A 17,252-nucleotide genomic window follows, 5' to 3' on the forward strand; every position below is an offset into this window, starting at 1 on the left:
TCATGTAAGCAAGGACTTGATTTCCAAGTAGGTACACAATATAGAATACTGGAGGGCTAATTAAAGCCACTGTTCAGGGAACGCAACCGAAAACAAAACAGTTCAGGCTATGTCATAACATCTGAAATCCTGCCAAGGAGCAATGCTGACAAGTGGGTAAAGGGCAAGGTGACTTGCACATCGCTGAAAGTTGGTGCCGTGCACATTTTCAGCACTCAAAATGGAAATAAAAGCAAAATACATAATTTCCACGAAGCATGTTATCAAACATCAATCACATAACAGCCAAATTGTTGCTTCAGAAACTGCACAATAAAGTAAAACAATCTGCCACACATGAGAAGCACTGCCACATGTTGACACGTGGGATACAGTGTTTCACAGATAGCAAAAACAAGGGGATAATGTTCAGTGGGACACATGCATTCCATAATGTGCTTTCCCAATAACCAACTATTATTTTATATATTTCGTGAGCTGCCATTCAAAATTTGAAAGTGGCTGCTAAATCTGCTTTGGTCCAGCAGTAATTTCTTTCTCACGTTCTAGATCTACGCACTTCCTACAGGAGCCTTGTTTTGTTTATTGTCAGGTTAGATGCAACAAAATGTTTCACATTAAGCAAATTTGGTTGTACCTCTCAACTCTGTCTAATTCGTCTCAAACATCGAAGTCTGAAAGACGGGGAAGTAATTCAGAAAAATAGAATTTCTTGAGCCGTGGGAAATTGCTTTCAACGTACCCCGCATCGAAGGGTACCGGAACAATTACGCCATTTTGTACACTCCAGACATAGAAGAAGCATGTTTCTGTTTTTGTGCATAGCATCTGGATCTGTACTTGACGGTAATAGCCATTTGGGCCATTCTCTGCAAGTAAAATCCTGCCTTCTTCGTCTCTCCGGACATAGTACTTACCACCATTGATAACTGACATGCAGTCGAGCACATAAGGGCACTTAATCTCAACTATGGTATTTTCTCCTTCAATTACTCCATCAGGTGAAGCGCAGAGCCTCGGAAAGGCGGTGTTTATGATTGTTCCTATTTTCTTAGCATAAAACTGTGTTTTTGTCACAAACTGATCCAAAGCAATTGGCTCCATCTTTTTCCGTGCTTTGTTGCTGCATTCCCATTGAATGTTGGATTCAGCATTCTTGTAGCTGCCTTCGCACAACTTGATGAGCCTTTTATTGGCACTTTGCTTACATTGGAGGCAGTCAAACGCAGCTTGCGTGAAAATTGCCGCAGTGAGGTAGCTTGGCTGACAGTCTCAAGCTCCAGAGCACTAGCTGCGAGAGGCGATAAAGCCACGTACTTGTCGTAGAACCGCTTGCACTGTGTGCAGCTGTTGTCAGTGTGGTCGCCGTAAGTAGTTTTCAAAGGCAGAGGTGGAGTCTTCAGCTGCCTGTCTGGTGCATGTAGTGACTCGTAGAGTATTGTGCCTGCATAAAAACAATAACAATGGCAATGCCATTTGAGCAGGCCCTTGGTTTTCCGCCGCTGCGGCCACCACATGTCAGTTTGGCTGCCACTGATATGGCGGATATCGGAGGAACAGATATGCTGTGGTTGGTGAGGTGGAAAGAACCCAAGCATAGACTGATTTTGTGGGTATCTCTATGAAGACTAAGAAGACTGTATGGCTTCCTACAAAACTTGCCAGGACACTAACAAAGATTTTTTTTCATAAGAACCGCCTGATACAAAGGGAAAGCCACATATCCAAATCTATGTCCGCTGGCACTGCATTACCTGTGTTTCAGTACATAAATGCTGGTTGTAATAATTAATTGCAATGAATGCCTAGCTTTGCTCTGACAACTAGCACAAAAACAGGCTAGATCCAGAACCGCTCCAATTTTGAAAGTATTTGAGTTACATTACACTAATCTGAAGTAAACACCATTTCAAAATTTCTGTCATACTGATGCATGAAATAAACTGAGGATGAAAATATTTTGCTCATATTTTGTTTCATGAACATAATAGATTTAAGACATTTTCTGGCGTACCTGGAAGGGTGAAAAGTTCAGCATACGGTGGTTCTTCGTGCATATTTTGAATTTTCTCTTGAGTCATGGGTACAAATCGTGGTCTGGGGCGTTTTCTTGGAGAGCCATCGACAGTCCCTTTCTGCAGCTTGAAGTCAATGTGCTCCAGCATGGCAGACTCCACATTGCGCTTAGTGCCGCTATTCCACAGTGCAGCTTTGTCTGTGCATGAAGTGCCAGTTAGTCCTTTAGAGACACCGATTTGCACTTTCCAAAGCAGGGCGCCTACATGGCTGCATGTTTTGCCGTTGCCAGCCATACATGAGCACCCTGCAGTTTTCCTGTGCGTTTAAAACATGCCCAGGCATTTCTTTGAGCAGCATTTACGGACTGCGATGGGCCCACCGCTGCCTTGACATAACAAGCATCAGCAGAGATTTTGTGGAATAATACTTTTCCTAAATATACATTCTGCACATAATTGTATGACTCTAGTGACCTGTAATTCCTGATTGCCTGCAGGCCACAGGCTTTAGAGTCAAGCAGGTAAAACAGAACATCTGGGCTGGAGATCGAGGGCCATTCCCGGATGTCGTATATCTAGGCTGTAATGCCTTCTGGATGTTTGTATGTGCAGTTGTCTGAAAGTAAGATATGGAAAAAAATGAATCATTAATTCCCTTGGCTTTTTGCGTACACCTGGCAAAATAGTTCTAGCGAGTAGCATGACAAAAATTGCTTGCGCCTCATAAATCATGCATTGCTACTTTTGCAATGGTGCGTCCATTTACAGAATAACGCTGCTGGTTTATTGCCACAGTATGAATGCCCCTGCCTAGCACTGTTCATACTTCATTTGCCAAAACAAAAATTCCACACTCATGCACATAATCTACATTTGTACTCCTGGCATTACTTATTTTCGTTTAATGGTAGAAGAAAAAGCAAGCTAGACAGCAAGCCGTATTTGGCGATAAGTACCATGCATACTCAGTGTATGCATACTGCGAGCGCTAGAGGCCACGCTCGTAATCAGGCACGCGCCTCTGACTATGGCGGATAGCCACAACGCATTACACAACGGATAGCTGTCAGCTGTGCTTCGTTGTGACTCTGGAGCGGGAAGAAACTATCGCAGTATGCTAGTCGCCCGCAATATGCATTCTACTTTACTGGAAGCCCCTTCTGGCAGTGCAGCCGCATACACAACCTCGGAAGTAAACTGTTCACATAATCAAACTTCCGAACGAAGGCCCATGCGAAGGAGGCCCCGCCGCGCGAAGATTTTGCCCGTATCGCTTGCTTCCTTACGCAGCTTGGAGTGACTGCTCTCTCGTGCGTTGTTAACCTTCGCCTCTCCTCAATCTCTGCAGCACGCCGCTGGCTTTGCACAGCCATAATGTTATTCATTTTTCTGTGAGATAGAGCCGTTAAAAAAAGTGAAGATTACATGAAGGGTTAACGGCAGTCCGTGCCAGCAGCGGGAGGGTGCTCTGTACGGCTAGTTGCATGTCGTGCTTGGTACAGGCTTTCTGTCACGTAGATCCCCTTTCCTCCGCTTCAGCGTTCAGCGGAGAATCACTTGGGAGACAAATATTCACTTGCATGCTTTGTGGACTGCCGCACAGACCGAGGCGACAGCACAGACGGGAGTGCTCACTCAGCCGAAGTGGGCAGGCTCCGAACGAAAAAAAAAACTGATTTGTGGCTGTCACGTATTTCGCCTTGCCCCTACGATTAAGCAAAAACCGCAGTCCTCGCCTCGTCACTCTATTCTGCGCACATATCGTTCCCGGTTAAAGGCCATTTCGCGCATCTAATATCGCGATCAACGCATCTGCGGGATCCACTCGTAACGTAACGCGAGGCGTATACAAGCGAAGGGTAGGTATCGCGTCGGTCTTTCTGCGCAAGCAACGTAGTGGAGTCGGTGGCTGACAGTCACCAAATAGTGCAAAAAGACGTCTTACCTCCAATGTCCACAAGTTTGGTTTTCTGAGGTACCACCGCGCACGACGGCAGCGTGCGTACGGCTGTGTCCGTCGAGGCCATCGGGCAATCGCGCACAGTGAGATCGGCGTCCAAACAGTCCACAATCAAGTACAACCGTGCCTTCGAGCGCAGAGACATTTCGAAAATCGCGAAATTAAAAAAAAAGAACTGCTAGCAAAAACAGTCGCAGGTTGTGGGCGAAACCCAAGAGTAGACGCAGCAAGGTATGCAAACACCAACATAGTGCACGGACGCAGGCAGTCCAAGATGGCGCCGCCGCTAGGCGTCGCCCGTTTTCGTGGAGGGATTTAAAATTGCAGCTAGCCACAGGAGCTTCGTTGGAAAGGTTTATAATCGAAGACCAAGCCGCTGTTGCCGCTGTTAACCCTCGCTGCCTAGCTGTTTGCCACGCTTGTCGAAGTTTTTGCAGGGCGTTTGTGTGCGCGCGTGTGTTGTACGGGCCCGCGTGCGTTTTGAATTCGGTCGTGGTCAGCGATTACTTCATCGTGCACGCTTCATCGATGTGTTACGCTGCAGTGAGCGACATCTTCGCGAAAGATTCAACGTCTGAAAGAAACGGCACACGCCAGATCGTCGCGGCGAGCTCATCATACGGATTCGTATTACGGATGGCGTATTGAATAACTATGTTTTATCATGAATTGTGTGCGCGAGCTGCTACTTGTTGCTATTTTTTGTTTTAAGCTGGCTGCATAGCGGCCACAGGGAGCCGATTGATGTATAACGCACGATCGCAGCGGCGCAATGTGCATCTTTCTCACGCTTTCTTTCGCTACGGGCTCTAATCGTTGGTCTCCTCCGCGCAAAAATATTGCTTCTGGTCTCTTCAACGCAACGTATTTGTCACTGCTTACGACCATTCAGGATTAGGTATGTCCAAAGCACAGTCTCTGTTCAGAAAAGGGGCGAGTAAATAATGTGCACGCTTTTGTCGCAAGTACTGCGCGCAGTGCTCACATCTACCGGACCACTTTTTCTGATTCCCATTGGACAGTAAACCTGTTATAATTTTAGCGCTACAAGACGACTCCACCTGCCATGTCGCTTTTTTTTTCTCTCTTATGGGTGAATGGACGACGTCGAACTTTATGTTACCATGGAGTAGAAAGCAAACGATAAAACAGTAAACGTGGAACGTTGATAGGCAAGAAATTCGCAGCTCATTTGTGCTCTACGTTTCCAAGCGTACGGCCATTTTCGCACATACCTTGCAATATTCTTCGCTAACACAGGGAGTGACTTATCATTCCAGCAGTTTTACTGCATTCGAATGGAAGGTGCATGTGCGAATGGTGTTAAGTTGATATGTAACTTGTTCTTCACTCAGGCTAAGAACTAACCGTAAAAAGTGGTCTTGTTTAGTTCTTTTGACAATGAAAAGCTCTGAGCGCTTTGGTGACTAAACATTTGACCACAAAAGCTTACAGTCTATGTCACCTCTTTTTGTGCTCTTGTATTCTCTTGAGTTCAGCTCAGAGCGCAATCCTTGTGGGAGAGTATAGTTATTTTAGTGCAGTTTCTAAGGTTTTTCTGTTATGAATATTTTGAATCTCCTATACAGTAACAATATAGTTCTTTCTTTCTTCTGCAGTTGCTGTTGTTAGACAATATGTTAATTATGTTAAGCACTCAGTGACAATTCACTGGTACTCAGCGATTGTGGTGTAGAAGTTTGTCTATGCTTACTGTGCGAACAGCTGTCCGGTATAAAGTAGTGCCCTGCGTCAATTACACCTCTTATACATACCTGACCAGGGCTGTAATGGATAAAATTTGGATTCAAACGTTGTATTTTCTTACCGTCAAAATATTCGTGTTGTTTCTTGAGCATTTGTGCTGCGATTACATGGTTTAATGATTATACAAGCTATGACCAACCGTTACATTTATGCTATCATGCTATCAATGGTGCCTCTCTTGCAGTTCACCTCGCAGTAGGAGGGATGCAAAGGCGCAAAAGCAATTTCGCTCCTGGCACAGGAGTTCAGCCTGGCTTCTTCAAAACCGCACAAGTAGTCAAAACTAGATTTGTGTGGTATGTATTTTGTTATGTAAATATGACATTGTAGCAAGTTCATCATTGCTTGATATCCACCAATGAACATAATATACTATTTTGTGCCGCTACAGCCATTTTATTACACATTTTGGAGCCATTCAATGTCTTGGAGGACTTAGTAGTGAAGGAATTTTTTAATAATGGTTTGAATAATTCTAATCTCTTTTTATTGCGTGAAGTATCAATGATGTTTTTTTTTGCAAAGTAGGCTGCACTTCAGCAAAGGTTTCATATTGAATTAGTATCAAGGGCGCTGCCTACAATTCGTGTGCGGGAAAAAAGTCAGAAAAAAAAATTGCGCACGGCTATACTAATCCTTGGCAGGCTGGCATGCTACCAAGAGAGAGAGAGAGAGAGAGAGAGAAACCATTTAATGAAAAAGCAGAGAATTTAGCAGAAGTTTTAAAATCGCTGGCATGCTACTCTGCGTGGGGAAGGAAATTTGGGAGGAAAATACGGAAGGAGAGGAGTGTAGGAAAAGTTAAATTAAATAAATAAATGGAGAGAACATAAAATGCGGCCATTGAATGCGTACTAAGGGACATCGGCGAGAAATGATGTAAAATATGAATTGATGAAGTGCATAATGTGGCAAATTGTCTAACACCGTATGACTAGCACCGTTAATGCATGTAAAGCTAAATGTGATGTGCAGCTGTTAGTTATTTTTGCACTGTGCACACTTACTTTTTTCAGCAGGAAGGTGATGTTCACTGATGTGAACAATTTCCGCTAGCTGACGTGAACCCATATTAGTTTTGCATTTTCACAATAGAGTGAACTTAAAATTTAATTAAGCTCAGATGGTCTGCACATGATAGCAGATAGGGAAGGTAACTGTTTTAAAAGGCATTCTTCTATGTGTCATTAAATATATACAATTGCATTATCCTAACCATCTGAAAAATGTTATATAGAGGCTGCATTCTACTGTTCCAGCAAAATGTAATTCTTGAGATTTACTGCTGCTGCATATGCTGTAAGCAATGGAGGAAGCAACAGTATGTATATAAAATGTTGAGGTTTGTAATTTGCTCAAGCAAAAATAGTGCTTTCGAAGGAGATTATTTCATGCTGCCTGTGTAGTTAACGTAATGTTTCAGTGAAGGCTGGTCGAGTAACCAAAGCTTTTTGCTCAGGTATAATGTAGAGGTGTAGTATAATACCGGTGATGAACCTGAACTAAAGCTACCTTTATTATAATAGTCCCTAGAATTTTGTGTATGACGTCTTCTCATTACCATTTGGATGGAGACAATTAAGTTGGCCTTGATATTATTTCACTTTTAGGCCAAAGCCTTTCCTTGTTTTCGAGGAGTTGTACCCTAAAATACAAACAAATACAAATGCCTTTATTTCAACATTGGGTGATGTTAGGCACTGCACCCAAAAAGCCTTAGATTGACACAACACCGGTTTCGCATCGTCCATATTTTCGATCAGGGGAGCGCCACGACACAGCCCCAACGAAACTACTGACAGTTTTGCCTCTACCTACTCTCCGAAAGCGGAGACGAGATCGATCGTCCCATGTGGGGATACGAACTCCTCAGGTACAAGGCTTCCGCGCCCAACGGTGATATCTGCTCCGGTGTCCACAATAGCGCAATAACAGTTTCTCTACAGCAGATTTTAATGTCCCTGAGCGCTGGACGCGTGGATTGCAAGGCATGGGTGGACACGCGTGCCGTTAGCCTATCATCGCGCGGTGGATTCTCTGGTCTGTCAGCTGGGTTCTCACGATCAAATGGGCAGTTCGCGACAACATGTCTCCAGCTTCCGCATCGGAAACAGCCACCCGACCACGATACCTTTTTCTTTTCACCTCCTGACCTGACTGCAGCTATTCTGTCTCCTCGCTATGCTCCATGCTTCTGCGTAGGTGGGGCTTCAGTTCTCGGTTTTGGGGTCGTGTCAAAACCTTTAAAGCTGTCGGCTTTCCTCTGAGCGCTTCCCTTCACGGCGGCTTCCCCGTATGTCTGTAGCAGTGCAGCTATCTCATCCGCATTCAGCCATTTCTCACCCTCGCGCAGCTTGACATATTTATGTGCTTCTTCTGATAGCCCCGCCTTGAGCTGGTCGGCAACCAGTAGCTTCAATAATCCGTCAAAAGACGACACGCATCGTGACTTTAAATAAAAATTTAAGTAACTCTGGACGTGTGTGACAAAAGCCTTCCAGGTTTCTTCGCGGCGCTTGGTGGCCCCAGAAAACCGCCTTTGATACTCTGCTGCTGAAAGTTTCAACTCGTCTAGGACCACCGTCTTCAACTTGTCATAGTCCCTGTGCTGCTCTGCGGTGAACCGTGTCGATAAGTAGGTTACCCGCCCAGCCAGCACCGGGAACACAAGCTGCGCCCAATGTTCCTTCGGCAAGTTTTAAGCCACGAGCGAGCATTCCACTGACTCAAACCAGACGGGTACTTCACCGTCTGCCGGCAGTTTGGGGAACGCGCCGGCGAGTAGCTTAGCGTACTGTCTCAACCGCTCGTCCTCGGAAGGCGCCGCATTCTGGCTTCGAGCACGCATGATTTGCATCTCGAGCTCTAAGGCTCTTATCTTTTTTTCATACAATTCCAACACTTTCTCAATGTTTTGGCCATGCCGTGACCCCGACGCCTCGTTGCTGCCCTTGTCTCCACCGTCCCCCCTGTCACCACTGTCACTACCGCTGTCAATCGTAGATGCCTTGTCCTGGTTAAGATGACCAAATCAGGTTATCATCAACTACGGAAGCCTTAGTCAAACAGTGACCGCTAAGAAAACGAAGGAACCGGGGAACTCACTCGGAGCTGCGCTCAGGGTCCTCTTTTCGGGCAGGAAAGGGGCGACCTCAGACCAGGTGCCGACTGAAGCCACTAGCTGCTGCTTTTACTTGGGGATGCCGTTTCTGTCCGCTGAGGGCCGTGTCCGATTGAATCTTCCAACTGTCGCCGTTGCTCAGGGATACCACTCTGTCTGTTGAAGGCCTTGTCTCCGTCGTTTCACGCCCGATGCGGTTCGCACCTTCGTACCCCCGTAGCCTGTCGTCCTTTCGGTATCTCGCCTTGGATGCCGAACTTCGTCATTCTCTCCGTGGATGTCTTCTTCCGTTCCTCGGGGCCGCTGCAGAGCACCAGTACTGTCGACTGCGCCAGTAAAGGTTTGCCGTTGGTGTTGGTCCGGTGATTTCCAGAAACTGGATGCACCGCTTGAAGGCTTCTCCATGATATGACTTGCAGGTGAAGCGATTTAGTGAGAAACGAACTTTTATACAGGCTATTTACAGATGGGTACAAACAAAAGTCAGTATACGCCCACAACTATCCGCGGCCGGCCTAGCCGACCGCCTGCACAGAGGCGAGGGACACCGCGTCCCAACAGTCAAACTGGCGCGCCTTGCACCAGCTCTCAACGGTCACTCCCTCCGCACTCGGCCAGACCGAGCGCCTGCCAGCTAGGAGTCGCTCGAGACAAAAGCACACGGGCGCGGCTCCCTTCGCGGGTACACCCCGAAGATGCCCGCGGCCCTTTCCACACGTAAATATAAACTGCTAACTGCGGCTCATCAGTTTTGACGAAAAGGAAAGCTCAGAACTGATGTCAGCGTTTTCCCTTACCCCCGAGTTCGTCACTAGGTGGTCTCGCAATCCTTCGCCAAGGGGACAGGGGTCCAAGGCCGAGGCCGGCAGATAGCCCCGCCGTCCGGAGCGGCGAAGGAAACCGCAAGGACAAATGGGGAGGCTAATTAAAAAGGCATGAGTCCCCATCTAACGGCGTGCACCAAAGCAAAACAAAATAAAACAAAACCGGACGCGCAGCCTAGGTCACTGCCCTCTCGCGGAATATTCGCAACACATGTACAAAAAGATGCGAAAGCGCGCCGACCCTACACCCCTACAATTCCCTTTTAATTCACACCATGGGCTACAGAACATAGAGTGGCATCAGAGACCAGAGCCATACAGAGCCAGGGGCGGCATCAAACCTTAGTCACTCCAGAATTCAGGCCACTGGGAAGGCAAATTCTCAAAGAAATAATGAAAATTCGTAGATGATGGAATGGAAACGCAGAAAACAAGAGCAGAAGTGCAGATGAGGGAATAAGACTAATTGAGCAATGAAAGCAAATGAAAATATGGAGAACTAAACGCAAATGAATGGAGGGAAAGATTTGTTCAATTTCATTTTATTTTCTCACCTTTTTCTAGTTTCCATAAGGGCACTTGGCTGGGCATGGCACTTGGCTGGCAAGCTAAATGTCTAAGCCTCCGCTACTGCTTTTGCAGATTTTGTCGTGGATTTTCACCGCTACAACAACCAGCAACGTTCAACGACTGGCCTTCTTCCGAGTGCCTCGGGACAATGATACCGTAGAAAGCCTTATCTACGATTACCGTACGCCATCTGTGAAGTCATCACTCAACGCTGTACATAAGGAGCATCGCAGCGACCACTGCTTCAGAGGGCATGGCACTTGGCTGGCAAGCAACATGTCTAAGACTCCGCTACTGCTTTTGCAAACAAGTGTTCCAAGCAATACGATTGCTCATTGTAGGGACAAACGCTTCTTGATAGTCTTGCCGGGCCCTCGCAAGTGTTGTGAAATTTTGTATGACTGCCGGTCAATGCTTCTTTTATTGCTTATGTCGGGTGACGTTGAACAGAATCCCGGGCTAAAAGTAACTGAGAAATTGGAAGAAATTCTTGAGAGCCGAGCTGCGTTCGTGCGTAAGATGGATTACATCAAACGTGAAATTGTTGCAGTGAGCGCAAAAATCGACAATTTACAGGGCCTTCTTCATGCATTTTACGCGATGTATACGCGATGGACACGGTGAAGCCTTCAGGATGAAGCCTTCTGAACCGTTTATCCTGTTTTTACAGGCTTTCCTGTGCCATGCTTCATCTTTGCATCACGCTTCAAGTACGTGCTTTGTCGCTACCAGCTTTAAAGATCATCTTTCGCTGCTACTTGCGCGGAAAGCTGCCACCTGGGACGGACCTGCGAACGTGTTCCCTTCGATGCCTACTGCGACAATGATTACGCACAGCACCAGCTGTTCCCTGATGAAGGAGCCGAGTCGGCTTCGAAACGTTGGGTTAAAGTTAAAATTTTTGGTTCGAGATGTGCAGTTTATTATAAGTCTTCAAACCCAACCAGACAGGCAAATCTGTCAAAATGTTTAGTTTTCAAGCACCAGCTACTTAAGCTCAGTCGACCTCGAGCCACTCTGTGGGCACGGCGAAGCCTTCAGGATGAAGCCTTCTGAACCGTTTATCCTGTTTTTACAGGCTTTCCTGTGCCATGCTTCAACTTTGCATCACGCCTCAAGTACGTGCTTTGTCGCTACCAGCTTTGAAGATCATCTTTCGCTGCTACCTGCGTGGAAAGCTGCAACCTGGGACGACCTGCACACGTGTTCCCTTCGGCAATGATTACGGACAGCACCAGCTACTTAAGCACAGTCGACATCTAGCCACTCTGTGGGCACGGCGAAGCCTTCAGGATGAAGCCTTCTGAACCGTTTATCCTATTTTTACAGGTTAGTAAGCATGTAAAATGTTTTAGAAGTGATGATAGGTTCATCATTGTTCTGCCGTGCCCCACAGTGTTTGCTGATGTCGTGCTGGAGTGCATTTCCTTGTTGTTGATGCCTTCCGGGAATGTTAAGCTAAACCCTGGGCTAGAAAATGCCGAGAAAATGTTTAGTCAACTCATGAAAGGGCAGAAAACGCTAATGGAAGATGTCAGGGAATATTGACAAGAATATACATGAATTTTCGCGCCTTTTCTTGATGCTTAAACAGATGTTGATGATGGCAAAAGCGCAGTATTTTTCAAAAAAGCTAACAGAAGTTATGAAAACTTCCCCACAGCGTTTTTGGCGTCACCTTTCACCCTCGTATGTACAAATGAGGTTTATTGAAGTGGATGGTCATGTTATTATTGATCAATCAGAAATTCCTAACAGGTGCAAATGCTTATTTTCAGTCTGTGTTCCGCCGCCCTACATCTTCGCCTGAGAATTCTAGGAGCAAAAAGTTCATACCCCCGTCAGACATGGCAGATGTTACTTTGTCTGAGCAAGGCATATTTTCCCTCCTGCTTAATTTAGACACGAAAAAGTCGTCTGGTCCTGATTCTATTCAAAATGATTTCCTTAGATGATATGCCGAATGGGTAGCTAAATATTTACTCATCATATTTAAGGCATCTCTAGAGCAGCATTCTTTACCAAATGATTGGCTGCAGGCTAGGATAGTACCAATACACAACTCTGGAAACAAGCACATTCCCGATAATTACAGACCTATTTGTATTACTTGCGCCTGTTGCAAGATACTTAAGCATGTCTTGGCAAACTGCTATCCGACTATCTTGAGGGCAACAACAAGCTAAATCCCAATCAGCATGGTTTCAAACGGAGGTTATCTACTGTTACCCAGCTTGTAGAAACGGTGCACGATTTTTCTAATGCAATAAACAACAGGGATCAAGTGGATGTAGTTTGGCTGGACAAGTCTCGAGCATTCGACCGTGTCCCACATGATGAACTTATTGATAAGCTGTTCGAGCTAGGCATAAACAGGAATATTGTACGGTTGATACAGGCTTATCTAATGTAAGAACCTGCCCTGCAGCCCCCTGAGTTTCCTTTCCCGCGAGGCACCGTGCAGCGGCAGTCTCACCTCGAGGCTGAGCGCATTCCCTTGTCAGTTACATTAACTGGCAAGAGAGGGCGCCGGCATCGCTGCGCGGTGACTGCCAAAGCCCGCGCGCGGGAGAGGGGGCAGGAGGGCTTCTGCTGGGATCGTCGGCCATGAGCGGACGTGTCGCTCGCGGCTCCGCTCTTCGCCGGCGGGGCGAGGAAGCGACGGGGAGACAGGCTCCCGTACTCGTCCCGTCCGGCCTTCGGAGCATCCCTTGCCCTAGCGCGGGCGAACATTTGCTCGGAACCTTTCTGGTGGGTCGGACGACCTCGATTCATTAGCGTATCTTGTTGCTAGCTGGCGTTATTGTTTCTGTAGCAATAAATGCCTGTTTGTGTCAGCCAATGTGCCGTTCCTTTGTTCCCCCGGAGCAAGGCCCGCCGTGGTCGGCGAGCACTCGGTAGCGTACGCGACCACGGGGTGAAGTCCGGGCGGCTTTGAACCGTGTCAGCCGCGATTGAGTGGGGAGAACGTATTTATCTCCCCAATTCAACCCCACACTAACTAACAGAACCCAGTTCGGGAATTAGATGGCGCTAAATCAGACGTCCTGTGGGTACCCTCGGGAGTGCCTCAGGGGTCTGTGCTGGGTCCTTTGTTATTTTTATGCTACGTCAATGATATCGCAGTTTCTATTCCACCCCATTTACAGTCCGGCTTTTTGCGGATGATTGTTTAATTTACTCTTTCATTTCAAACCAAGAAGACCAGTTACTACTAAATTTGGCATTGAGCGCTATCAGTAATGGTGGATATTATCTAAAATGGAAATCAATTATACAAAAACTTCATTTGTTACAATTTCCAATAAAACCAAAAATATATTTTCTTTTGATTATGAAATAGATGGGCACTATATAATTCGAGTCCACCATTTCAGATATCTTCCCGTCACTATAACTTCAAATCTAAACTGGCATACACACATCAATAACATATGCTCAAAGGCCGAAACAAAACTGTGGTTGATAAGAAGAAAACAGAAGCTTGCTTCCACAAAAGCAAAACTAACAGCCTTTCTCGCGCTGGTACGACCGACACTGGAATATGCGAGCGTCGTATGGGATCCGCATCAGAAAAAAAACAAATTGACAGCATTGAAAAAGTTCCGAGAAGGGCGGCTAGGTTCATTTTGTCAAAATAAAGATTTACAGATTCAATGACTGACATGCTTCGTGAACTAAACTTGCCTCAACTTTCAAAGCCAAGGAAGTTTGCCAGGCTAAAAATGTTTCATCTGTAATAATAACCACTCAAACTTGAAGTCAAGCAGCTACTTCAAACAGCGTTCCTCTAGAGCTGTGAGATATTCTCAAAGATCAGGTTATACCCATGACGGCCGGAATCAATTCCTTTAAATACTCCTTCTTCCCCAGAACCATAGCTGAATGAAATTCCTTGCCTCAGGACATTTTACATGCAGACAATCTACACCAGTTTGAAACTTATCTGTTCCGTTATTTAAGCCTATAGAAACCATTTGCCTTTGCTGTCATTCATTATGTTCTTTGCCTGCGGTTCCGATCATCGGTGGTCTGAAACCGAGCGTATTATTATGAATATTTATCTATCTGACGCACTTGTGGTTTTATCTGCCGGCAAGATGATTTCATGTAAGTTGGGAAAATTTTGTACTTGTGGCTGTGTGCACTTCTTGAGTTGTATGCATCCACCCTGTAACGGCGTTACGGCTGACAGTATCAATAAATAATAAAAATAAATAAATAAAACAGGATTTTTAAGTTAGAAAATATAGTCCAACAGCAGGCTGCAAACCTTATCGATTATGAGAACCGAAGCCGACCTAACAATTTTCTAGTATTTAGTGTCACTGAAACTGAGACAGACAGAGAAACGGAAGCAGAATCAAAACTGAAGGAACTTGTTGTGGAGAATATATTTCGGAAGACTAAGGGCGTGCAGGTTGACACAGTGGAGCTAATTCATCGCCTTGGTAAAGCTCAACCACAGAAATGTAGAGCAGTTATTCTTAAATTTTACGATCCCAGAGAAAAATAGTCTCCTCAAAGAAGGCACAATGCTGAAAGGATCTTCTTGGCGTACAAGCCCTGTCCATGCCAAGGATACTGTAGAAGTACGCCGAAAACTATGGGACAGTGCGGCCACAGACAGGGCTAACAAGGCAAAGGACTTCTTTGCCCGTGATAAACTTCGCGTAAACAACGAAACCTATATCTGGGATCACAGCCGAAGTGGTCGGTTTTTGCGCTCACTGCAACAATTTCACCTTTGATGTCACCCATCTTACGCGCGAACGCACCTTGGTTCTCAAGAATTTCTTCTAACTTCTCAGTTACTTTTGGCCCGGGATGTTGTAATAATAACATAAACCTGGTTGAATAACAATATTTCTGCTGACTGCATTATTCCTCCGCACTCTATAACGTTTAGAAATGACAGGGACAACGTAATGGGGGCGTTTGTATTATTGTAAAAAACACTATCTGCCGCAATGATCGATTGCAATGTTGCTGAAACAGTTCCCAGCAAACAACGTACCTCCCCAGGTGCACCAAGAAAGGATGGAATGTCCCAGTCCCCGTACAATATTTATCGAACGTTTCCAGGCCGTAGAGGCAGCACAAACAAAACACAAGCAAAAGGGTAGTGCGCCCACTAATGGCCTAGAAACGTTTTTTCGAGGGTGTTAAGCAGAAACAAAAACAAATCATAGCATTTTGGTCCCAGAGAGGTAACTGGGAGAACGTTTTTGGGACCAATGCTTTTCAAAAAAATACAAATTGACTCCTCCCTCCCTTTTCTCTCTCCCTCGCGCCAAAAGCTACGGGGAGAGAAGGTTTTGCTCTTGCACTCGCCGCTTTGAGAGATCAAACAGTTTTGTTCGAACAGCCGAAGGAAGCGCAGTTAACCCCGCATCTCTCTCGTGGGCCGTCGGTTCCATGCTGCAGGCAGGCAGGCGACGGCGGTCTGCCTTTTCATCGCACCGCCCGGAGCGGCGGCCACCAACGTGCTCATCCTCTATAGTGTTTCCAACTTCAGCACGGTGCGGCGGTCCCTGCAGGCATCTCCAACTACGAGCAGTCGTCATTGCGCCGCTGTCTAGCAGAGGCGCAGTAAGGGCCTCCCGTCGCTCGCCCGGCTTCCTCGCTGGACGGAAGCCATCTTGCGCACACGCATTCGCGCAGCCCCTAGCCTCTCGCGCGCAAGCCCCAGCGCGCGGCAGCTCTTGCTCTCATCACTGGGCTGTCGTGAACTTTGTAGCTAAGGATTCGCGGCAGCTTTCCCGTGCACCTCGGCGTGCCCTAATAATTGCTTTTGGAACTGGTGCAGCGGCGCGCGGCGCATCGCAAGTCTTTTGCGCAGCTTCACGGCCCTACACCATAACGGCGCTCTTACAGGCGTCGTTCGCGGCAGCGGATTTCAAGGCAATGGGCGTCTCCTAGCGCGCACTCTGCATCCCTCAGCGCCTCGACGACTGTGGCGTGTTGTTGGTGGCAGCGTGGCCGTCCACTGCGGTCATAGGCGGGAGAGATTTTCGGAGGCCCACCAGACTCTTGCTGCGTGTGCCCATGGATTAACCTGCTCTACCTACATTGCCGTCCTGTCGCAGCGGTATAGTTTGTGTTGTGTTCACGTCGCTGACTCCCAACCCACCCCCACCGGATTACTTGTGCCATGATCACCTTGATCTCGCCTCCCACGCCTTATTGTGCCACACGCACGGCCTGCTGTACCATGGGTGCGGCGCGCCAGGGCTCCTACCTCAAGACGTCCCCCCTTTCCATCCGGCCCCAAGCATTCTTATCTCCACACTTAGTCACAAGAAAATAAAACAGGGGTGACTGACTGACTGACTGACTGAAAACTTTATTTTCAAAATATATACAGGGAGCTAGTGGAGCGGTCCTTAAGGGTCCGTTCCTTACAAATGCTAGGTGGGCTGCTCATTATGGGCCTGTCACACTAGGCCAACAGTCGGCCGATTCGGTCTGCCAAAACCATGTCGTCGTGATGTCTGGCTCTATGTCACACTGCGCCGACGAAAACAGTCGGCCGACTGTCGCCGTCGGCGCCATGTCTCCCACAAGACGGCAGTTGGCCGATGGTCCGCCAACTCCCATGTCACACTAGCGAGACAGCGTGCGAGACCTCCCGCCGACTTGGCTCTTTCTCGTTCTCACTCTTCTGTCATTTCCGGCTATGGGAAATTCATGGGTCGGGACGCTTCATTTCTAACTTTTTTAAATAAATCCCATCATAGTAAAACAAACTCTTTAACAATCGTGATTATGAACCTAGGTTGAGGGCAGCCCAGTACTTAGCGGCACTTATTGCTGGGTCAGAAAGGCATGGCTCGAAAAATAAATTTAGTCGCTCGCGGGTAAACAGGACGGGAGAGATTATTTAAGGCTAAAATAATAAAAAGAAAAAACTCCGGCCACGCGGATTCGAACTCGGAACCTCTGGAATGCGAAGCTACTGCCATACCCACAATGCCATGGAGAAGAGAGTA

Source organism: Amblyomma americanum, chromosome 5 (genome assembly GCF_052857255.1).
Source record: "Amblyomma americanum isolate KBUSLIRL-KWMA chromosome 5, ASM5285725v1, whole genome shotgun sequence".
NCBI classification, from domain to species: domain Eukaryota; kingdom Metazoa; phylum Arthropoda; class Arachnida; order Ixodida; family Ixodidae; genus Amblyomma; species Amblyomma americanum.